The 24,488-nt window shown below is 38.8% G+C and overlaps 4 long non-coding RNA genes across 4 annotated transcripts; all 4 read right to left on the bottom strand.

The window, feature by feature from the left end:
* Nucleotides 1–317: 317 nt before the first annotated feature.
* LOC132638835 (uncharacterized) lies at nucleotides 318–2,550 on the bottom strand. The gene is made up of 3 exons (XR_009581912.1): nucleotides 2,072–2,550; nucleotides 1,676–1,731; nucleotides 318–635 (listed from the first exon to the last, which is right to left on the bottom strand). It is a non-coding gene; the product is annotated as an uncharacterized LOC132638835 (long non-coding RNA).
* Nucleotides 2,551–7,030: 4,480 nt separating this feature from the next.
* Nucleotides 7,031–8,973, bottom strand: LOC132638834 (uncharacterized). Its single transcript, XR_009581911.1, has 3 exons — nucleotides 8,797–8,973; nucleotides 8,401–8,456; nucleotides 7,031–7,348 (listed from the first exon to the last, which is right to left on the bottom strand). It is a non-coding gene; the product is annotated as an uncharacterized LOC132638834 (long non-coding RNA).
* A 4,781-nt stretch (nucleotides 8,974–13,754) lies between these two features.
* LOC132638833 (uncharacterized) lies at nucleotides 13,755–15,681 on the bottom strand. Its single transcript, XR_009581910.1, has 3 exons — nucleotides 15,505–15,681; nucleotides 15,109–15,164; nucleotides 13,755–14,072 (listed from the first exon to the last, which is right to left on the bottom strand). It is a non-coding gene; the product is annotated as an uncharacterized LOC132638833 (long non-coding RNA).
* A 4,782-nt stretch (nucleotides 15,682–20,463) lies between these two features.
* On the bottom strand, nucleotides 20,464–22,395 carry LOC132638832 (uncharacterized). The gene is made up of 3 exons (XR_009581909.1): nucleotides 22,218–22,395; nucleotides 21,822–21,877; nucleotides 20,464–20,781 (listed from the first exon to the last, which is right to left on the bottom strand). It is a non-coding gene; the product is annotated as an uncharacterized LOC132638832 (long non-coding RNA).
* Between the last annotated feature and the right edge of the window lie 2,093 nt (nucleotides 22,396–24,488).

Genomic DNA, 24,488 nt, shown 5'->3' with positions numbered 1-24,488 from the left:
TAAAATAATTATCCGTTCATACCTTTTTTTACTTTTCATGCCCCTAAAACTATTTATCCGAAATGGCTTCAAAATTATAGTACCAACATGATATATAAATATACTGAGATGGTATAATGCCCATTTATTCAAAAGACACATTTAAAAAAAAAAAAAAAAACTTTGTGATACCATCATCTTTGTCACGCCCCGAACCATGGCCTGGACGTAACACGGCACTCGGTGCCTGACTGCATGTGACCGAGCGAACCACATGGCCTGCTGAACTATCATGAGGCATACATGAGCGGAAATATAACGTGAATACATGATGAGCCTTTATAAAATGTAGTAAGTCATAATACTTAATAAAAACACTTGTTTAAACATGAGTGCGGAAATAACATGAATGAGCCAAAAATGGCTATACGACTCCGAATGTCTGACATAGCATAACTGACTTGTCTAGTCTATGAAACCTCTATCATAAGTCTGACTGGAAAACATACTTACTGGGACAAGGCCCCCAGCATACCTTTAGATGCATAATTAATCATAAAGTAAAAGTTGACTAAACCCCGAATGAGATGGGGCTCACCAATAAGCTGATACGAGCAAATCCTAATGATCAGAAGCGTCGTCCTGTAAATCCGTACCTGCATCGTGAAATACAGGCCCCCGGGCAATAAAAAGGGGACGTCAGCACATTGAATGTACTGGTATGTAAAGCAACCGGAAGAAACAACATGGGACATGGAATAACATGATAAGAACTGAAACTGAAAACTTGGACATGAACATGAGCATGAGCATGAGCATGAGTACATATATATATATATATATAACATGAGTAAAACATGATAAGTGGGGAGAGCATTTCATAAACCGACAACATGATATCACCACGTGGATACGTGGAGTCTGGTACCTCGCCGGACCAGCAGAGCCCCTATACCTTGCCAGGGTATAAGGTAATAACGTACCTGATGGAACCATTCAGTGTGAAATTAAGGTATCGTCCTAACTGGGCGGAGCGATCCTTGTCCTATGGTGGCTACATAGTTTCAGGCTATCTGAGCCTTCTCGGTAATTCGTGCAACTCCCAAAAACATGAACATAATATAATTGGCTAAGAAGCCCATGATTTTCGTGAATTAACTTGTAATCATGATTCCACGAAATAACTTGTAACATGGTTTCGTGAATTAACTTGTACTTGTCTTGTAATCATGATTTCACGAAATAACTTGTAAACATGGTTTCATGCAATAATTTTGTAAACATGGTTTCATGAAATAATCTTGTAAAATAGTTTCATAAGATAACTTGTCATAATCTTGCAAACATGTTCTTGATTCATGAGTAATAAGAATATTTTGAAATCATATATATAATTGACTTGAAAACATGCTTGTAACTTGCTAGATAAAATCATAAAGTTTCATATGAACATAATGAGAACACATGAGGAGGAATTCATGATTCATGGATTAAGCTGGGATTCCTAATATCAATAATGGAAGATTAGGAATACAATAACGAACATAGATACGAAATTCGTGTACATACATACATAATTACGGGCTACCAATATGTTGGATTTAATGCCCTAGGATTTGAACTTCATAGATTTTTACGAAACGGATCATGGGGAAGAACGTAGAGATTCCCACATGTGGATGGAAGTTCTACATACCTTAACTTCCCGCTTTTGAGCGTATCACAATGTTCTTCAATCCCTTCAACTTCAATCTATAGCAATACAAGTCATAGGGATTCTATATTAGCAACAATATCCATGTTTTGTTCATCTAAGCATTTTATCAAACACTTAGTGGGCATGAAGCTCTATGACCCTCATTAATGGTGTTTTCTTCACCAAATCCCCATTCTTTTACTTCTAGCCAAATATACAATCTCAATTAGGTGTAATTAACATCATTCTTCATCACACATATGAATCTAACAATCCCACATCAACAATCCAACAATCCTAGCATAGTTCATATAATTCTCTTCAACAACCCAATTATTATTCTCCCAAGAATTCATCAATTCAAAACCATAAAGGATTAGGGAGTAGAAATATTACCTTTCAAGAGTAGTAATCACGAAATCAACACCCCCAAGTCCGATCTTGGGCTTAAAATGACGACAACGACTTGTACTACACTTTTTCCTTCACGAGCTTTGGGATTCGGGGCCTTAAACTTGGTTGATTTTCTACTTTCTCTCTCTAATTTCCCTTCTCTCTCACTTCCTCTCTCTAAAATATGAATTTGGAGAAAGAAATGGGCTGCTAGGGTTATATTTCCCTTTTATACCAAGGGAAAATGGGTTTGACCCAACTTGAAAACGGGTTGAGACCTTGCTGTCTTAAAACGTCCATATCTCCTTATCCCGACGTCTCCTATGAACCCACAACCTATGGTTGGATAGGTTTTTCAATTATCTACAACTTTCGTTCTTTGAGTTTTCCCAAATTCCCAAGTTATGATAGGGTTATGGCCTCCCGAAGTCAGGTGACCCGAAACGTATATACGGACCAAGATACGGTCACTGTTACGGTCCCGTAACACGAGGTACGGACCGTAACTTGGTACCGTACCTTGGTGAAAATTTCCAGTGAGGTTCTGGAAATTTTCGGGACGTTACGGTCCACTGTTACGGACCGTAACACGAAATACGGCCCGTAACGTCACCGTTACGCTGGCAGAGTTTCCAGCGAACAAGCTTCAGTAAAATGGGCATAACTCTTTGCACAGATGTCCGTTTGACCCCCGTAAGATACCGTTGGAAAGCTATTTCAAAGGGCTACAACTTTCATCAAGGAAGTGTTCTCAAATTCCTGACGGATGTTCATGAAAGTTGACTGTAAGGCAGACGTATCAAAAACTTAGCCGATTCTATAGGATTTCAAGTGCCTTACTATTAGCCATATTGAGACGATCATATCTCCTTGCTCCGATCTCTGATTGGCTTGATCCTTATATCGTTAGAAGGTATTTCTACATACTACAACTTCATTGATAGTACCTTCCAAAATTCCAAACCGATCAAGGAGTTATCGCTGCCCGAAATAGGCCTATCAACCATTTTCGCAAAACGTTCAAACCTTCCATGTTTCCAGTAGAACTCTAATGATATGAGCTTAAACTCAGTCCCAAAATGCGGGGTGTTACAATATCTCCCCCTTGGGATCATTCGTCCTCGAATGATGGTTCATGGTTAAGAATATGGCTAGACATGGCTTGATTACATGAACGTGAAGGAAACATGACATGAAACATGGAGACTGAATTAACATGACATGGTTACATGGAAACGTGAATACTGAGACCTGAACATGGGAACTGGATAGCTGACATGAGCGTGGAACATGAGACATAACATGACATGGGGCATGGAAACTGACATGACATAGTTTCATGAAAGCATCAGTGCCTAAACATGGACATGAATAGCGAATACATGAACTTGAGCGTGAAACGTGAGGCATGAATACATAAGGGACATTATAACTCTTCTCCAAAATGTCATTAAGCCATCATTATGTCGATACTCGTAATTCTTGCCCGACACACAACATATACCTTGCTTTCCTTAACAACTTTCGTCTCCTACCTCAAATGTCTTTGTAATCTCATTTAGAATCATTAAATATTACTCCTTACTCATCAACATGTCGTATACGTCATACCCTTCGTGGGTCTATTCGCGGTATGCTAACGGAGAAATTTCCTAGGTGTAACATTCTCCCCCCTCTGTTGGAACATACGTCCTCTAATGATAACATTCAAGATTCTACAAAAATTTCGCCAGAGTTTCCCCTGTAATATGGCACTACCAACCTGTCACAACAGTCCATAATATCATTGCCTCACAGGGCTACATCACAATAGCACTATACATTGGCCACACACGACCAAAAGCATGAAAAGAAAGCTTACATACCTCAAAATCTTGGTGCTTCATCATAAATCTCTTCTGTCTCACATTTGTGTAAAATTTCTGGAAATTCTGCGTCATTTTCAAACGCTTCTGTATCAACTTGACTTTCTCCATAGCTTGATAAACCAAACCTGGTCCTAGCAACTCTGCTTCACCAATTTCTAACCAACCAATTGGTGATCTACACCTTCGCCCATACAGAGCTTCAAATGGAGCCATCCCAATACTAGCTTGATAATTATTATTATACGAAAACTCAATGAGAGACAGGTGATCATCCCAATTACCATTGAAATCAAGGACACATGGTTACTGAACTAAATGAATACATGACTACTAAACTGTTGAGATACTAAATTGAATGTCTATTGAACTGACTGAAGACTGGCTGACTGAATACTGAGCTAACTGAATACTGGATTAGCTGAATACTGAGCTGGCATGAATACGTGAGTACTGGACTGATACCTGAGTATTAAGATGACATAAATATCTGAGTATTGAACTAACATGAGTATCATAACATGAGATCTGAATAGCGTATCTGTCTGACCATTTGTCTGAGGATGAAAAGCTGTGTTAAGGTTCACCTCCGTACCCAAATCCTTTCTGAAAGGATTTTCAGAAGTTCGCTGTGAACTGAGCACCAAAATCTTAAATAATGGACACTAGGGTCCCATACAATCCAGAAATTTCATTAACATATGACTTGGCATAATCTTCTTGTTCAATCTGTGGTCTTAACTGGCAAGAAGTGCGCTGACTTCGTAAGTCTGTCCACAATCACCGAAATTAAATCATGCCTCCTAGCTGAATGAGGTAGACCTGATACAAAAACCATATTGATCATTTCCCATTTCCAGACAGGAATATCAACATTCTGAGCCAAGCCACCAGGCCTATGGTGTTCGACTTTCACCTGCTGACAATTCGGGCACTTAGCTAAAAAATCTGCCACATTCGTCTTTATATTGTTCCACCAGTAAATCTCCTTGAGATCATGATACATCTTAGTGGAACCTGGGTAAATGGAATACCTGGAATTGTGAGCTTCTGACATAATTCGCTCTCTGAGCCCATCAACATCTGGAACGCATAATCTGCCTCGATATCTCAAGGTACCATTATCTCCCTCCTGTTCAAAAGCTAAGGATTTCTATTCGTGAATCCCCTCTTTCATCTGCAGTAAGTAGGAATCACCAAACTGCTTCTCTCTAACTTAAATGACTAAGGAGGAATAACCCATGTTCTGGGCAAAAACTCCACCCACTTCGGAGCCTGAAAGTCGAATTCCTAGCTTGGATAAGCGGTGAACTTCTTTCACCATATTCCTCTTGTCTGTCTAAATCATGAGCCATACTTCCCATACTTGATTTTAGATACTTCCTAAAATACTCATAGTACTGCTGTACGCTACGTCTTTCACTAGCACCTTAAAGATTAGAGTCTTGTGCAATGGCACTACCTTTGTGACACATAACTGGGCATGATCTTATAGCTTTTCTGTGATCGTCTAATTGATAGTAATTGAACTTGACACGATTCGTTCGACGATCATTCTACTCATTTCGGGTTAGGCATATTCCCTAGGGAGATTATCGCATTATGCCAACCTAACTGAATTAAGGTTCTTCATATCTCATACTAACCCTTCGGGTCTTCAATTATCTCACCGGACTTACTGGCGATTTATGCATCTCCCCCTTAGACCAAGGCTAGCATGTTATACTTACAATTTCTTCTCTTTTGATGGGATCTAATTAACGTTCCTTATCTTTTGTAATTCCTTTGTACTCCACAACACTGACGATTTTTTTTTGACTCACATCTGAGCAATTTCTCATGGGGAAAAACTAAATTTACTTACATGAACGGGTTGCTACTGTATTCATAACTGGCATACTCCATCTTAACGACTTAACTCTGCTCACACTTGTAAATCTTAGGACAACCCCTTTTGACAACTCTTAAAGGCTATTCTTTTGTAGTTTTCTCTCTTACGGCTTTAGCTGATTTCTTCTTCCATTAATCACTCTACTCTGAACTTAACTTAAGCCTTTGGTTTCTAACACACATTCGAATGTATCCGAACTGTCACCCACTCAAGGTGTTCATCTGAATAGGAAATCAAATTATATTTCTCAAGGTCAGCCGTACTCGTAACTTAGTCAAATCTTATCATTACTGTTGACATGACTTTTCCAGACATATTACGAACTTATATCTTATTCTCCTTCTATTTCTAGGAAAAATTTGGCAGAGTTTCCTCTGTATTTCTTACTATCCCAAAACCTGCACGCAGAAAATACCAACAATGCCTCACAAGGCCAGCATATATACATATATCATATCATATCGTAGCCACACAGGGCTCCCAATTTCGACAACAGTATAAAAAAAAAATGATGAACTTACCTCATATGTCCAACTCAAACTGTACCTGTTACACTTTCCTGTTTATTTTCCCTTTCAATCTTTAACTGCAGATAGAGTGGGTCCTGATGAGCTCCGGTAGAAAACTGTCTACCACCACTCCCTTGAGATCCTCCATGATGTACCTTTCTCAAGAACATCATTATCATTCAACATACCATTCATTCCACTACATCCCTTCTCGGGCAACTTACATTGTATTCCACTTTCAATAGCACTTGAAGTCTTATTCGTTACCAGTAAGTACTGCACAATTGTACCCCCTATGGGTAAACATCCTTACTTGGACCTTGAATTTTCTGTTCATCTCCTGCGCATTCGAAACGTACGTAATTCAAGAGGAAGAGAAGTTTCTTATTGCTCTAAGCTTCATGGCACGATCTAGAGTAGAAAGAAATGAGACAATCCTGAATGTCTTGGTGGTCAACTGTTTATATGTGTGGCGCGCACACACATATAAAAGTGACCCCACTGGACACGGTTTCATAGACTCCCTAAGACTCTTGAACCTAGACTCTGATACCAAGCTTTGTCACGCCCCGAACCATGGCCTGGACGTAACACGGCACTCGGTGCCTGACTGCATGTGACCGAGCGAACCACATGGCCTGCTGAACTATCATGAGGCATACATGAGCGGAAATATAACGTGAATACATGATGAGCCTTTATAAAATGTAGTAAGTCATAATACTTAATAAAAACACTTGTTTAAACATGAGTGCGGAAATAACATGAATGAGCCAAAAATGGCTATACGACTCCGAATGTCTGACATAGCATAACTGACTTGTCTAGTCTATGAAACCTCTATCATAAGTCTGACTGGAAAACATACTTACTGGGACAAGGCCCCCAGCATACCTTTAGATGCATAATTAATCATAAAGTAAAAGTTGACTAAACCCCGAATGAGATGGGGCTCACCAATAAGCTGATACGAGCAAATCCTAATGATCAGAAGCGTCGTCCTGTAAATCCGTACCTGCATCGTGAAATACAGGCCCCCGGGCAATAAAAAGGGGACGTCAGCACATTGAATGTACTGGTATGTAAAGCAACCGGAAGAAACAACATGGGACATGGAATAACATGATAAGAACTGAAACTGAAAACTTGGACATGAACATGAGCATGAGCATGAGCATGAGTACATATATATATATATATATATATATATATATAACATGAGTAAAACATGATAAGTGGGGAGAGCATTTCATAAACCGACAACATGATATCACCACGTGGATACGTGGAGTCTGGTACCTCGCCGGACCAGCAGAGCCCCTATACCTTGCCAGGGTATAAGGTAATAACGTACCTGATGGAACCATTCAGTGTGAAATTAAGGTATCGTCCTAATTGGGCGGAGCGATCCTTGTCCTATGGTGGCTACATAGTTTCAGGCTATCTGAGCCTTCTCGGTAATTCGTGCAACTCCCAAAAACATGAACATAATATAATTGGCTAAGAAGCCCATGATTTTCGTGAATTAACTTGTAATCATGATTCCACGAAATAACTTGTAACATGGTTTCGTGAATTAACTTGTACTTGTCTTGTAATCATGATTTCACGAAATAACTTGTAAACATGGTTTCATGCAATAATTTTGTAAACATGGTTTCATGAAATAATCTTGTAAAATAGTTTCATAAGATAACTTGTCATAATCTTGCAAACATGTTCTTGATTCATGAGTAATAAGAATATTTTGAAATCATATATATAATTGACTTGAAAACATGCTTGTAACTTGCTAGATAAAATCATAAAGTTTCATATGAACATAATGAGAACACATGAGGAGGAATTCATGATTCATGGATTAAGCTGGGATTCCTAATATCAATAATGGAAGATTAGGAATACAATAACGAACATAGATACGAAATTCGTGTACATACATACATAATTACGGGCTACCAATATGTTGGATTTAATGCCCTAGGATTTGAACTTCATAGATTTTTACGAAACGGATCATGGGGAAGAACGTAGAGATTCCCACATGTGGATGGAAGTTCTACATACCTTAACTTCCCGCTTTTGAGCGTATCACAATGTTCTTCAATCCCTTCAACTTCAATCTATAGCAATACAAGTCATAGGGATTCTATATTAGCAACAATATCCATGTTTTGTTCATCTAAGCATTTTATCAAACACTTAGTGGGCATGAAGCTCTATGACCCTCATTAATGGTGTTTTCTTCACCAAATCCCCATTCTTTTACTTCTAGCCAAATCTACAATCTCAATTAGGTGTAATTAACATCATTCTTCATCACACATATGAATCTAACAATCCCACATCAACAATCCAACAATCCTAGCATAGTTCATATAATTCTCTTCAACAACCCAATTATTATTCTCCCAAGAATTCATCAATTCAAAACCATAAAGGATTAGGGAGTAGAAATATTACCTTTCAAGAGTAGTAATCACGAAATCAACACCCCCAAGTCCGATCTTGGGCTTAAAATGACGACAACGACTTGTACTACACTTTTTCCTTCACGAGCTTTGGGATTCGGGGCCTTAAACTTGGTTGATTTTCTACTTTCTCTCTCTAATTTCCCTTCTCTCTCACTTCCTCTCTCTAAAATCTGAATTTGGAGAAAGAAATGGGCTGCTAGGGTTATATTTCCCTTTTATACCAAGGGAAAATGGGTTTGACCCAACTTGAAAGCGGGTTGAGACCTTGCTGTCTTAAAACGTCCATATCTCCTTATCCCGACGTCTCCTATGAACCCACAACCTATGGTTGGATAGGTTTTTCAATTATCTACAACTTTCGTTCTTTGAGTTTTCCCAAATTCCCAAGTTATGATAGGGTTATGGCCTCCCGAAGTCAGGTGACCCGAAACGTATATACGGACCAAGATACGGTCACTGTTACGGTCCCGTAACACGAGGTACGGACCGTAACTTGGTACCGTACCTTGGTGAAAATTTCCAGTGAGGTTCTGGAAATTTTCGGGACGTTACGGTCCACTGTTACGGACCGTAACACGAAATACGGCCCGTAACGTCACCGTTACGCTGGCAGAGTTTCCAGCGAACAAGCTTCAGTAAAATGGGCATAACTCTTTGCACAGATGTCCGTTTGACCCCTGTAAGATACCGTTGGAAAGCTATTTCAAAGGGCTACAACTTTCATCAAGTAAGTGTTCTCAAATTCCTAACGGATGTTCATGAAAGTTGACTGGAAGGCAGACGTATCAAAAACTTAGCCGATTCTATAGGATTTCAAGTGCCTTACTATTAGCCATATTGAGACGATCATATCTCCTTGCTCCGATCTCTGATTGGCTTGATCCTTATATCGTTAGAAGGTATTTCTACATACTACAACTTCATTGATAGTACCTTCCAAAATTCCAAACCGATCAAGGAGTTATCGCTGCCCGAAATAGGCCTATCAACCATTTTCGCAAAACGTTCAAACCTTCCATGTTTCCAGTAGAACTCTAATGATATGAGCTTAAACTCAGTCCCAAAATGCGGGGTGTTACAATATCTCCCCCTTGGGATCATTCGTCCTCGAATGATGGTTCATGGTTAAGAATATGGCTAGACATGGCTTGATTACATGAACGTGAAGGAAACATGACATGAAACATGGAGACTGAATTAACATGACATGGTTACATGGAAACGTGAATACTGAGACCTGAACATGGGAACTGGATAGCTGACATGAGCGTGGAACATGAGACATAACATGACATGGGGCATGGAAACTGACATGACATAGTTTCATGAAAGCATCAGTGCCTAAACATGGACATGAATAGCGAATACATGAACTTGAGCGTGAAACGTGAGGCATGAATACATAAGGGACATTATAACTCTTCTCCAAAATGTCATTAAGCCATCATTATGTCGATACTCGTAATTCTTGCCCGACACACAACATATACCTTGCTTTCCTTAACAACTTTCGTCTCCTACCTCAAATGTCTTTGTAATCTCATTTAGAATCATTAAATATTACTCCTTACTCATCAACATGTCGTATACGTCATACCCTTCGTGGGTCTATTCGCGGTATGCTAACGGAGAAATTTCCTAGGTGTAACATTCTCCCCCCTCTGTTGGAACATACGTCCTCTAATGATAACATTCAAGATTCTACAAAAATTTCGCCAGAGTTTCCCCTGTAATATGGCACTACCAACCTGTCACAACAGTCCATAATATCATTGCCTCACAGGGCTACATCACAATAGCACTATACATTGGCCACACACGACCAAAAGCATGAAAAGAAAGCTTACATACCTCAAAATCTTGGTGCTTCATCATAAATCTCTTCTGTCTCACATTTGTGTAAAATTTCTGGAAATTCTGCGTCATTTTCAAACGCTTCTGTATCAACTTGACTTTCTCCATAGCTTGATAAACCAAACCTGGTCCTAGCAACTCTGCTTCACCAATTTCTAACCAACCAATTGGTGATCTACACCTTCGCCCATACAGAGCTTCAAATGGAGCCATCCCAATACTAGCTTGATAATTATTATTATACGAAAACTCAATGAGAGACAGGTGATCATCCCAATTACCATTGAAATCAAGGACACATGGTTACTGAACTAAATGAATACATGACTACTAAACTGTTGAGATACTAAATTGAATGTCTATTGAACTGACTGAAGACTGGCTGACTGAATACTGAGCTAACTGAATACTGGATTAGCTGAATACTGAGCTGGCATGAATACGTGAGTACTGGACTGATACCTGAGTATTAAGATGACATAAATATCTGAGTATTGAACTAACATGAGTATCATAACATGAGATCTGAATAGCGTATCTATCTGACCATTTGTCTGAGGATGAAAAGCTGTGTTAAGGTTCACCTCCGTACCCAAATCCTTTCTGAAAGGATTTTCAGAAGTTCGCTGTGAACTGAGCACCAAAATCTTAAATAATGGACACTAGGGTCCCATACAATCCAGAAATTTCATTAACATATGACTTGGCATAATCTTCTTGTTCAATCTGTGGTCTTAACTGGCAAGAAGTGCGCTGACTTTGTAAGTCTGTCCACAATCACCGAAATTAAATCATGCCTCCTAGCTGAATGAGGTAGACCTGATACAAAAACCATATTGATCATTTCCCATTTCCAGACAGGAATATCAACATTCTGAGCCAAGCCACCAGGCCTATGGTGTTCGACTTTCACCTGCTGACAATTCGGGCACTTAGCTAAAAAATCTGCCACATTCGTCTTTATATTGTTCCACCAGTAAATCTCCTTGAGATCATGATACATCTTAGTGGAACCTGGGTAAATGGAATACCTGGAATTGTGAGCTTCTGACATAATTCGCTCTCTGAGCCCATCAACATCTGGAACGCATAATCTGCCTCGATATCTCAAGGTACCATTATCTCCCTCCTGTTCAAAAGCTAAGGATTTCTATTCGTGAATCCCCTCTTTCATCTGCAGTAAGTAGGAATCACCAAACTGCTTCTCTCTAACTTAAATGACTAAGGAGGAATAACCCATGTTCTGGGCAAAAACTCCACCCACTTCGGAGCCTGAAAGTCGAATTCCTAGCTTGGATAAGCGGTGAACTTCTTTCACCATATTCCTCTTGTCTGTCTAAATCATGAGCCATACTTCCCATACTTGATTTTAGATACTTCCTAAAATACTCATAGTACTGCTGTACGCTACGTCTTTCACTAGCACCTTAAAGATTAGAGTCTTGTGCAATGGCACTACCTTTGTGACACATAACTGGGCATGATCTTATAGCTTTTCTGTGATCGTCTAATTGATAGTAATTGAACTTGACACGATTCGTTCGACGATCATTCTACTCATTTCGGGTTAGGCATATTCCCTAGGGAGATTATCGCATTATGCCAACCTAACTGAATTAAGGTTCTTCATATCTCATACTAACCCTTCGGGTCTTCAATTATCTCACCGGACTTACTGGCGATTTATGCATCTCCCCCTTAGACCAAGGCTAGCATGTTATACTTACAATTTCTTCTCTTTTGATGGGATCTAATTAACGTTCCTTATCTTTTGTAATTCCTTTGTACTCCACAACACTGACGATTTTTTTTTGACTCACATCTGAGCAATTTCTCATGGGGAAAAACTAAATTTACTTACATGAACGGGTTGCTACTGTATTCATAACTGGCATACTCCATCTTAACGACTTAACTCTGCTCACACTTGTAAATCTTAGGACAACCCCTTTTGACAACTCTTAAAGGCTATTCTTTTGTAGTTTTCTCTCTTACGGCTTTAGCTGATTTCTTCTTCCATTAATCACTCTACTCTGAACTTAACTTAAGCCTTTGGTTTCTAACACACATTCGAATGTATCCGAACTGTCACCCACTCAAGGTGTTCATCTGAATAGGAAATCAAATTATATTTCTCAAGGTCAGCCGTACTCGTAACTTAGTCAAATCTTATCATTACTGTTGACATGACTTTTCCAGACATATTACGAACTTATATCTTATTCTCCTTCTATTTCTAGGAAAAATTTGGCAGAGTTTCCTCTGTATTTCTTACTATCCCAAAACCTGCACGCAGAAAATACCAACAATGCCTCACAAGGCCAGCATATATACATATATCATATCATATCGTAGCCACACAGGGCTCCCAATTTCGACAACAGTATAAAAAAAAATGATGAACTTACCTCATATGTCCAACTCAAACTGTACCTGTTACACTTTCCTGTTTATTTTCCCTTTCAATCTTTAACTGCAGATAGAGTGGGTCCTGATGAGCTCCGGTAGAAAACTGTCTACCACCACTCCCTTGAGATCCTCCATGATGTACCTTTCTCAAGAACATCATTATCATTCAACATACCATTCATTCCACTACATCCTTTCTCGGGCAACTTACATTGTATTCCACTTTCAATAGCACTTGAAGTCTTATTCGTTACCAGTAAGTACTGCACAATTGTACCCCCTATGGGTAAACATCCTTACTTGGACCTTGAATTTTCTGTTCATCTCCTGCGCATTCGAAACGTACGTAATTCAAGAGGAAGAGAAGTTTCTTATTGCTCTAAGCTTCATGGCACGATCTAGAGTAGAAAGAAATGAGACAATCCTGAATGTCTTGGTGGTCAACTGTTTATATGTGTGGCGCGCACACACATATAAAAGTGACCCCACTGGACACGGTTTCATAGACTCCCTAAGACACTTGAACCTAGACTCTGATACCAAGCTTTGTCACGCCCCGAACCATGGCCTGGACGTAACACGGCACTCGGTGCCTGACTGCATGTGGCCGAGCGAACCACATGGCCTGCTGAACTATCATGAGGCATACATGAGCGGAAATATAACGTGAATACATGATGAGCCTTTATAAAATGTAGTAAGTCATAATACTTAATAAAAACACTTGTTTAAACATGAGTGCGGAAATAACATGAATGAGCCAAAAATGGCTATACGACTCCGAATGTCTGACATAGCATAACTGACTTGTCTAGTCTATGAAACCTCTATCATAAGTCTGACTGGAAAACATACTTACTGGGACAAGGCCCCCAGCATACCTTTAGATGCATAATTAATCATAAAGTAAAAGTTGACTAAACCCCGAATGAGATGGGGCTCACCAATAAGCTGATACGAGCAAATCCTAATGATCAGAAGCGTCGTCCTGTAAATCCGTACCTGCATCGTGAAATACAGGCCCCCGGGCAATAAAAAGGGGACGTCAGCACATTGAATGTACTGGTATGTAAAGCAACCGGAAGAAACAACATGGGACATGGAATAACATGAGAAGAACTGAAACTGAAAACTTGGACATGAACATGAGCATGAGCATGAGCATGAGTACATATATATATATATAACATGAGTAAAACATGATAAGTGGGGAGAGCATTTCATAAACCGACAACATGATATCACCACGTGGATACGTGGAGTCTGGTACCTACCCGGACCAGCAGAGCCCCTATACCTTGCCAGGGTATAAGGTAATAACGTACCTGATGGAACCATTCAGTGTGAAATTAAGGTATCGTCCTAACTGGGCGGAGCGATCCTTGTCCTATGGTGGCTACATAGTTTCAGGCTATCTGAGCCTTCTCGGTAATTCGTGCAACTCCCAAAAACATGAACATAATATAATTGGCTAAGAAGCCCATGATTTTCGTGAATTAACTTGTAATCATGATTCCACGAAATAACTTGTAACATGGTTTCGTGAATTAACTTGTACTTGTCTTGTAATCATGATTTCACGAAATAACTTGTAAACATGGTTTCATGCAATAATTTTGTAAACATGGTTTCATGAAATAATCTTGTAAAATAGTTTCATAAGATAACTTGTCATAATCTTGCAAACATGTTCTTGATTCATGAGTAATAAGAATATTTTGAAATCATATATATAATTGACTTGAAAACATGCTTGTAACTTGCTAGATAAAATCATAAAGTTTCATATGAACATAATGAGAACACATGAGGAGGAATTCATGATTCATGGATTAAGCTGGGATTCCTAATATCAATAATGGAAGATTAGGAATACAATAACGAACATAGATACGAAATTCGTGTACATACATACATAATTACGGGCTACCAATATGTTGGATTTAATGCCCTAGGATTTGAACTTCATAGATTTTTACGAAACGGATCATGGGGAAGAACGTAGAGATTCCCACATGTGGATGGAAGTTCTACATACCTTAACTTCCCGCTTTTGAGCGTATCACAATGTTCTTCAATCCCTTCAACTTCAATCTATAGCAATACAAGTCATAGGGATTCTATATTAGCAACAATATCCATGTTTTGTTCATCTAAGCATTTTATCAAACACTTAGTGGGCATGAAGCTCTATGACCCTCATTAATGGTGTTTTCTTCACCAAATCCCCATTCTTTTACTTCTAGCCAAATCTACAATCTCAATTAGGTGTAATTAACATCATTCTTCATCACACATATGAATCTAACAATCCCACATCAACAATCCAACAATCCTAGCATAGTTCATATAATTCTCTTCAACAACCCAATTATTATTCTCCCAAGAATTCATCAATTCAAAACCATAAAGGATTAGGGAGTAGAAATATTACCTTTCAAGAGTAGTAATCACGAAATCAACACCCCCAAGTCCGATCTTGGGCTTAAAATGACGACAACGACTTGTACTACACTTTTTCCTTCACGAGCTTTGGGATTCGGGGCCTTAAACTTGGTTGATTTTCTACTTTCTCTCTCTAATTTCCCTTCTCTCTCACTTCCTCTCTCTAAAATCTGAATTTGGAGAAAGAAATGGGCTGCTAGGGTTATATTTCCCTTTTATACCAAGGGAAAATGGGTTTGACCCAACTTGAAAGCGGGTTGAGACCTTGCTGTCTTAAAACGTCCATATCTCCTTATCCCGACGTCTCCTATGAACCCACAACCTATGGTTGGATAGGTTTTTCAATTATCTACAACTTTCGTTCTTTGAGTTTTCCCAAATTCCCAAGTTATGATAGGGTTATGGCCTCCCGAAGTCAGGTGACCCGAAACGTATATACGGACCAAGATACGGTCACTGTTACGGTCCCGTAACACGAGGTACGGACCGTAACTTGGTACCGTACCTTGGTGAAAATTTCCAGTGAGGTTCTGGAAATTTTCGGGACGTTACGGTCCACTGTTACGGACCGTAACACGAAATACGGCCCGTAACGTCACCGTTACGCTGGCAGAGTTTCCAGCGAACAAGCTTCAGTAAAATGGGCATAACTCTTTGCACAGATGTCCGTTTGACCCCTGTAAGATACCGTTGGAAAGCTATTTCAAAGGGCTACAACTTTCATCAAGTAAGTGTTCTCAAATTCCTAACGGATGTTCATGAAAGTTGACTGGAAGGCAGACGTATCAAAAACTTAGCCGATTCTATAGGATTTCAAGTGCCTTACTATTAGCCATATTGAGACGATCATATCTCCTTGCTCCGATCTCTGATTGGCTTGATCCTTATATCGTTAGAAGGTATTTCTACATACTACAACTTCATTGATAGTACCTTCCAAAATTCCAAACCGATCAAGGAGTTATCGCTGCCCGAAATAGGCCTATCAACCATTTTCGCAAAACGTTCAAACCTTCCATGTTTCCAGTAGAACTCTAATGATATGAGCTTAAACTCAGTCCCAAAATGCGGGGTGTTACAATATCTCCACCTTGGGATCATTCGTCCTCGAATGATGGTTCATGGTTAAGAATATGGCTAGACATGGCTTGATTACATGAACGTGAAGGAAACATGACATGAAACATGGAGACTGAATTAACATGACATGGTTACATGGAAACGTGAATACTGAGACCTGAACATGGGAACTGGATAGCTGACATGAGCGTGGAACATGAGACATAACATGACATGGGGCATGGAAACTGACATGACATAGTTTCATGAAAGCATCAGTGCCTAAACATGGACATGAATAGCGAATACATGAACTTGAGCGTGAAACGTGAGGCATGAATACATAAGGGACATTATAACTCTTCTCCAAAATGTCATTAAGCCATCATTATGTCGATACTCGTAATTCTTGCCCGACACACAACATATACCTTGCTTTCCTTAACAACTTTCGTCTCCTACCTCAAATGTCTTTGTAATCTCATTTAGAATCATTAAATATTACTCCTTACTCATCAACATGTCGTATACGTCATACCCTTCGTGGGTCTATTCGCGGTATGCTAACGGAGAAATTTCCTAGGTGTAACATTCTCCCCCCTCTGTTGGAACATACGTCCTCTAATGATAACATTCAAGATTCTACAAAAATTTCGCCAGAGTTTCCCCTGTAATATGGCACTACCAACCTGTCACAACAGTCCATAATATCATTGCCTCACAGGGCTACATCACAATAGCACTATACATTGGCCACACACGACCAAAAGCATGAAAAGAAAGCTTACATACCTCAAAATCTTGGTGCTTCATCATAAATCTCTTCTGTCTCACATTTGTGTAAAATTTCTGGAAATTCTGCGTCATTTTCAAACGCTTCTGTATCAACTTGACTTTCTCCATAGCTTGATAAACCAAACCTGGTCCTAGCAACTCTGCTTCACCAATTTCTAACCAACCAATTGGTGATCTACACCTTCGCCCATACAGAGCTTCAAATGGAGCCATCCCAATACTAGCTTGATAATTATTATTATACGAAAACTCAATGAGAGACAGGTGATCATCCCAATTACCATTGAAATCAAGGACACATGGTTACTGAACTAAATGAATACATGACTACTAAACTGTTGAGATACTAAATTGAATGTCTATTGAACTGACTGAAGACTGGCTGACTGAATACTGAGCTAACTGAATACTGGATTAGCTGAATACTGAGCTGGCATGAATACGTGAGTACTGGACTGATACCTGAGTATTAAGCTGACATAAATATCTGAGTATTGAACTAACATGAGTATCATAACATGAGATCTGAATAGCGTATCTGTCTGACCATTTGTCTGAGGATGAAAAGCTGTGTTAAGGTTCACCTCCGTACCCAAATCCTTTCTGAAAGGATTTTCAGAAGTTCGCTGTGAACTGAGCACCAAAATCTTAAATAATGGACACTAGGGTCCCATACAATCCAGAAATTTCATTAACATATGACTTGGCATAATCTTCTTGTTCAATCTGTGGTCTTAACTGGCAAGAAGTGCGCTGACTTCGTAAGTCTGTCCACAATCACCGAAATTAAATCATGCCTCCTAGCTGAATGAGGTAGACCTGATACAAAAACCATATTGATCATTTCCCATTTCCAGACAGGAATATCAACATTCTGAGCCAAGCCACCAGGCCTATGGTGTTCGACTTTCACCTGCTGACAATTCGGGCACTTAGCTAAAAAATCTGCCACATTCGTCTTTATATTGTTCCACCAGTAAATCTCCTTGAGATCATGATACATCTTAGTGGAACCTGGGTAAATGGAATACCTGGAATTGTGAGCTTCTGACATAATTCGCTCTCTGAGCCCATCAACATCTGGAACGCATAATCTGCCTCGATATCTCAAGGTACCATTATCTCCCTCCTGTTCAAAAGCTAAGGATTTCTATTCGTGAATCCCCTCTTTCATCTGCAGTAAGTAGGAATCACCAAACTGCTTCTCTCTAACTTAAATGACTAAGGAGGAATAACCCATGTTCTGGGCAAAAACTCCACCCACTTCGGAGCCTGAAAGTCGAATTCCTAGCTTGGATAAGCGGTGAACTTCTTTCACCATATTCCTCTTGTCTGTCTAAATCATGAGCCATACTTCCCATACTTGATTTTAGATACTTCCTAAAATACTCATAGTACTGCTGTACGCTACGTCTTTCACTAGCACCTTAAAGATTAGAGTCTTGTGCAATGGCACTACCTTTGTGACACATAACTGGGCATGATCTTATAGCTTTTCTGTGATCGTCTAATTGATAGTAATTGAACTTGACACGATTCGTTCGACGATCATTCTACTCATTTCGGGTTAGGCATATTCCCTAGGGAGATTATCGCATTATGCCAACCTAACTGAATTAAGGTTCTTCATATCTCATACTAACCCTTCGGGTCTTCAATTATCTCACCGGACTTACTGGCGATTTATGCATCTCCCCCTTAGACCAAGGCTAGCATGTTATACTTACAATTTCTTCTCTTTTGATGGGATCTAATTAACGTTCCTTATCTTTTGTAATTCCTTTGTACTCCACAACACTGACGATTTTTTTTTGACTCACATCTGAGCAATTTCTCATGGGGAAAAACTAAATTTACTTACATGAACGGGTTGCTACTGTATTCATAACTGCCATACTCCATCTTAACGACTTAACTCTGCTCACACTTGTAAATCTTAGGACAACCCCTTTTGACAACTCTTAAAGGCTATTCTTTTGTAGTTTTCTCTCTTACGGCTTTAGCTGATTTCTTCTTCCATTAATCACTCTACTCTGAACTTAACTTAAGCCTTTGGTTTCTAACACACATTCGAATGTATCCGAACTGTCACCCACTCAAGGTGTTCATCTGAATAGGAAATCAAATTATATTTCTCAAGGTCAGCCGTACTCGTAACTTAGTCAAATCTTATCATTACTGTTGACATGACTTTTCCAGACATATTACGAACTTATATCTTATTCTCCTTCTATTTCTAGGAAAAATTTGGCAGAGTTTCCTCTGTATTTCTTACTATCCCAAAACCTGCACGCAGAAAATACCAACAATGCCTCACAAGGCCAGCATATATACATATATCATATCATATCGTAGCCACACAGGGCTCCCAATTTCGACAACAGTATAAAAAAAAAATGATGAACTTACCTCATATGTCCAACTCAAACTGTACCTGTTACACTTTCCTGTTTATTTTCCCTTTCAATCTTTAACTGCAGATAGAGTGGGTCCTGATGAGCTCCGGTAGAAAACTGTCTACCACCACTCCCTTGAGATCCTCCATGATGTACCTTTCTCAAGAACATCATTATCATTCAACATACCATTCATTCCACTACATCCCTTCTCGGGCAACTTACATTGTATTCCACTTTCAATAGCACTTGAAGTCTTATTCGTTACCAGTAAGTACTGCACAATTGTACCCCCTATGGGTAAACATCCTTACTTGGACCTTGAATTTTCTGTTCATCTCCTGCGCATTCGAAACGTACGTAATTCAAGAGGAAGAGAAGTTTCTTATTGCTCTAAGCTTCATGGCACGATCTAGAGTAGAAAGAAATGAGACAATCCTGAATGTCTTGGTGGTCAACTGTTTATATGTGTGGCGCGCACACACATATAAAAGTGACCCCACTGGACACGATTTCATAGACTCCCTAAGACACTTGAACCTAGACTCTGATACCAAGCTTTGTCACGCCCCGAACCATGGCCTGGACGTAACACGGCACTCGGTGCCTGACTGCATGTGACCGAGCGAACCACATGGCCTGCTGAACTATCATGAGGCATACATGAGCGGAAATATAACGTGAATACATGATGAGCCTTTATAAAATGTAGTAAGTCATAATACTTAATAAAAACACTTGTTTAAACATGAGTGCGGAAATAACATGAATGAGCCAAAAATGGCTATACGACTCCGAATGTCTGACATAGCATAACTGACTTGTCTAGTCTATGAAACCTCTATCATAAGTCTGACTGGAAAACATACTTACTGGGACAAGGCCCCCAGCATACCTTTAGATGCATAATTAATCATAAAGTAAAAGTTGACTAAACCCCGAATGAGATGGGGCTCACCAATAAGCTGATACGAGCAAATCCTAATGATCAGAAGCGTCGTCCTGTAAATCCGTACCTGCATCGTGAAATACAGGCCCCCGGGCAATAAAAAGGGGACGTCAGCACATTGAATGTACTGGTATGTAAAGCAACCGGAAGAAACAACATGGGACATGGAATAACATGATAAGAACTGAAACTGAAAACTTGGACATGAACATGAGCATGAGCATGAGCATGAGTACATATATATATATATATATAACATGAGTAAAACATGATAAGTGGGGAGAGCATTTCATAAACCGACAACATGATATCACCACGTGGATACGTGGAGTCTGGTACCTCGCCGGACCAGCAGAGCCCCTATACCTTGCCAGGGTATAAGGTAATAACGTACCTGATGGAACCATTCAGTGTGAAATTAAGGTATCGTCCTAACTGGGCGGAGCGATCCTTGTCCTATGGTGGCTACATAGTTTCAGGCTATCTGAGCCTTCTCGGTAATTCGTGCAACTCCCAAAAACATGAACATAATATAATTGGCTAAGAAGCCCATGATTTTCGTGAATTAACTTGTAATCATGATTCCACGAAATAACTTGTAACATGGTTTCGTGAATTAACTTGTACTTGTCTTGTAATCATGATTTCACGAAATAACTTGTAAACATGGTTTCATGCAATAATTTTGTAAACATGGTTTCATGAAATAATCTTGTAAAATAGTTTCATAAGATAACTTGTCATAATCTTGCAAACATGTTCTTGATTCATGAGTAATAAGAATATTTTGAAATCATATATATAATTGACTTGAAAACATGCTTGTAACTTGCTAGATAAAATCATAAAGTTTCATATGAACATAATGAGAACACATGAGGAGGAATTCATGATTCATGGATTAAGCTGGGATTCCTAATATCAATAATGGAAGATTAGGAATACAATAACGAACATAGATACGAAATTCGTGTACATACATACATAATTACGGGCTACCAATATGTTGGATTTAATGCCCTAGGATTTGAACTTCATAGATTTTTACGAAACGGATCATGGGGAAGAACGTAGAGATTCCCACATGTGGATGGAAGTTCTACATACCTTAACTTCCCGCTTTTGAGCGTATCACAATGTTCTTCAATCCCTTCAACTTCAATCTATAGCAATACAAGTCATAGGGATTCTATATTAGCAACAATATCCATGTTTTGTTCATCTAAGCATTTTATCAAACACTTAGTGGGCATGAAGCTCTATGACCCTCATTAATGGTGTTTTCTTCACCAAATCCCCATTCTTTTACTTCTAGCCAAATCTACAATTTCAATTAGGTGTAATTAACATCATTCTTCATCACACATATGAATCTAACAATCCCACATCAACAATCCAACAATCCTAGCATAGTTCATATAATTCTCTTCAACAACCCAATTATTATTCTCCCAAGAATTCATCAATTCAAAACCATAAAGGATTAGGGAGTAGAAATATTACCTTTCAAGAGTAGTAATCACGAAATCAACACCCCCAAGTCCGATCTTGGGCTTAAAATGACGACAACGACTTGTACTACACTTTTTCCTTCACGAGCTTTGGGATTCGGGGCCTTAAACTTGGTTGATTTTCTACTTTCTCTCTCTAATTTCCCTTCTCTCTCACTTCCTCTCTCTAAAATCTGAATTTGGAGAAAGAAATGGGCTGCTAGGGTTATATTTCCCTTTTATACCAAGGGAAAATGGGTTTGACCCAACTTGAAAACGGGTTGAGACCTTGCTGTCTTAAAACGTCCATATCTCCTTATCCCGACGTCTCCTATGAACCCACAACCTATGGTTGGATAGGTTTTTCAATTATCTACAACTTTAGTTCTTTGAGTTTTCCCAAATTCCCAAGTTATGATAGGGTTATGGCCTCCCGAAGTCAGGTGACCCGAAACGTATATACGGACCAAGATACGGTCACTGTTACGGTCCCGTAACACGAGGTACGGACCGTAACTTGGTACCGTACCTTGGTGAAAATTTCCAGTGAGGTTCTGGAAATTTTCGGGACGTTACGGTCCACTGTTACGGACCGTAACACGAAATACGGCCCGTAACGTCACCGTTACGCTGGCAGAGTTTCCAGCGAACAAGCTTCAGTAAAATGGGCATAACTCTTTGCACATATGTCCGTTTGACCCCCGTAAGATACCGTTGGAAAGCTATTTCAAAGGGATACAACTTTCATCAAGGAAGTGTTCTCAAATTCCTAACGGATGTTCATGAAAGTTGACTGGAAGGCAGACGTATCAAAAACTTAGCCGATTCTATAGGATTTCAAGTGCCTTACTATTAGCCATATTGAGACGATCATATCTCCTTGCTCCGATCTCTGATTGGCTTGATCCTTATATCGTTAGAAGGTATTTCTACATACTACAACTTCATTGATAGTACCTTCCAAAATTCCAAACCGATCAAGGAGTTATCGTTGCCCGAAATAGGCCTATCAACCATTTTCGCAAAACGTTCAAACCTTCCATGTTTCCAGTAGAACTCTAATGATATGAGCTTAAACTCAGTCGCAAAATGCGGGGTGTTACAATCTTATATACATATATTGTGAAGGTATCATGGAGGTCTCTTCAGTTATTCAATGAGACACTTCTCAGTCTTCCGTGATACCATTGTGGTACATAAATAAACTGAGATGGTATCATGGACGACTGTTTCAGTCCTTCTCTTGATCCTCCATGATATCATCATGATATATAAATATATTGTGATGGAATCATGGAGAAAAGGTTTTGGGCGAGGGGGTACTCGGGTAAATATTTTCGGTCAGTTAAATAAGAAGCGAAATTAATATAGAAGAGGACATGAACGGGTAAATATTTACATTTTAAGAGTATTTTATGTTGTTTTCCCAGATTTTTTGAGTTTCCAGATTCAATGGGATTTGTTTTAAATTTATCAGTTGTCACATGTCAACAATAAAATAAGAAATAAAATAAAAGGTACTTCTGGAAGGATCAAACAAAATCCACTGCAACTGTTATGTTATTATTATACAATATAATATAATTTACAACTAGTCCGTTACAGCTAGTATCAGATTTAAGGAAATATTAAACAATTTATTCCAGCAAGGAGTTCATAGTTTTTCACATGGACATCCATTAAATTTTGTAAACAAAGTTATCCATGATGCTGTATTAATTGCGTTCTGTTAAAAAAGCACTTTTGAGATAGAGTGGCATAGTTAATATAAGAAAATTTTCTGTCATATAACTAAGAGTAGGAAATTAATAGGAGTCATATTTTCATATCTATATATAATTAAAAAGAGAATAGTTTGCAATAGCATTGTGACAAGTGGCAGCGTAACAGAATGTCATGTGTTAGTTTTAGGACAAAATTAATTAATTAGGTAATTTTAGTTATTGTTTTAAATTAAAAATAATAACATATCTTTTTTTAAGTAGTGGTTGTACACAATTTTTCACAAAACTGAACAGTTAGTTTTTATATGAGTAGTGGTCTTGAAGGCCACGTTTTGCATATTCTTCCAACTTTGAATTTCTTTTTGTTCTAATAAATTAGAATGAGTTTGAATTATAATTAAAATCCTAACAGGTTGCAAAATCGACTAATTTTAGTTATTAGTTATTTTTTAAAATTAAAAATAATAAAATATCTTTTTTTTAAGTAGTGGTTGTACACAATTTTTAACAAAACTGAACAGTTTAGCGATGATTTGGTTCCAATCAGGATTATTAGTTAC

The sequence above is a fragment of the Lycium barbarum genome, chromosome 4 (genome assembly GCF_019175385.1).
Source record: "Lycium barbarum isolate Lr01 chromosome 4, ASM1917538v2, whole genome shotgun sequence".
Classification (NCBI taxonomy): domain Eukaryota; kingdom Viridiplantae; phylum Streptophyta; class Magnoliopsida; order Solanales; family Solanaceae; genus Lycium; species Lycium barbarum.
The sequence above is the reverse complement of the archived record's forward strand: the minus strand, read 5'-3'. Positions and strand labels throughout refer to the sequence as shown.